Genomic DNA, 1,638 nt, shown 5'->3' on the forward strand with positions numbered 1-1,638 from the left:
TAAATTGTGATGATATGATATAATTTATGTTGATAATGATTCATTTAATATTAACAAATGATTACTAACTCAAATGAAAATATTTTATTTTAAAAAATTAATATTTAATATTTAATAAAAGAAATAAAAGAGTTCATTTACAAAAACAAAGAAGCATTATCAGTAGTGTAAATCGAGAGAGAGAGAATAATAATAATAATAAAATACTTAGATATGCAACCCAGTTTTTTCAACCATGGTATTCGTAGGAGATTTCAAGAGAAATTTATTTCGTGGAACTTGAACTTTGTATTTGTATTAATTTTGTGGAAAGTGGGTATAATCTCTAATACATAATATTTTGATGCTTTCAAAATAAACTATAGTTTTTAAGTTGGTTGATATTCTTGAATGATCGGTTTTTGAGCTTGTTGATCTTCTTGGATGTTCGGTCTTTGGGCTTGTTGATCTTATTGAACGATCGGCCTTTGGGCTTAATGATCTTCTGGGACGACGGGCCTTTGGGTTTGTTGATCTTCTTGGACGACCGACATTTGGGTTTGTTGATCTTCTTGGACGATCGACCTTTGAGCTTGATGATCTCTTGGACGATCGGTCTTTGGGCTTGTTGATCTTCTTGGATGATTAGTATTCGCACGAGGCTTCCGGAGAAACTTGTTTCGTGGGTTTGAACTTGAGTTGATGTTGATGTTGATGTTGATTTGATGCGATGTGGTTCGATCTCTAATACTTGATCCTCTGATTCTCTCTCGGTTCACATACGCTTGATGTATAGAAGCGAGGCGTGTGGATGTTCTCGAGCTTCGAGTCTTGGAAGAATGCTTGTATCTTCAAAGGACTTCAGTCTTCAAGCGTGGTCAAAATGCTTGTATCTTCGAAGGACTTCAGTCTTCAAGCGTGATCAGATTTAGGAGTCAGTCTGATTGTAGAGAATTTCCTTTATCTGGAGCGTACAATTGATGACCCCCACAAATGAGGAAAGCGTCTCTATTTAGAGAGTTCTCAGGTGAGTTTCATGGGCTTAGGCTTGGTTGGTCCATAGACTTGGTCCATGCGCCCAACTAATTGGATTTGGGCTTATTTGACATTTGGATAAAATTAAGTCTATTTTTGGGCTCAATTGAACTTTTAACCCAAATAATAATATCAAATTGGGTCAAATTAATTCTATCTAATTCAACGATAAAACCATGTGGCATTATTGAAATTTATCTTCAACTTCAATTTGAGACACGTGTCACCTCCTAGTTGGTCCCAAATTTGATGATTTGGAATTTCGTCATTAATTAAGTTAGTGAATGACATGATAGTTATTGGTCCAAAATTTCTCATTCAACAAATGTTCTTTTCGAGATTTATGCACATATATGGATGGATGAATCTCGAAAAATATAAAGTTCGAATCAAAATCCAAATATATCTTGATGTGTCAATCAAACTATGAATTTAATACATAAGTTTAACTCGAATTTGGGATAAAATATGGAATATGATCAAATTTAATAGGAGATTTTACTATTTCAATTTGAGATAAAATTTGGGATGTACCCAAAGTTTAATAAAAGATTTGAGATTTCTTTTTTTTTTTTTTTATCTAAACTATGTTTGGACAACTTGGAATTTGAATATACAAAAGAA

Source organism: Benincasa hispida, unplaced genomic scaffold (genome assembly GCF_027475165.1).
Source record: "Benincasa hispida cultivar pf3 unplaced genomic scaffold, pf3_genome.v1.1 HicScf919, whole genome shotgun sequence".
NCBI classification, from domain to species: domain Eukaryota; kingdom Viridiplantae; phylum Streptophyta; class Magnoliopsida; order Cucurbitales; family Cucurbitaceae; genus Benincasa; species Benincasa hispida.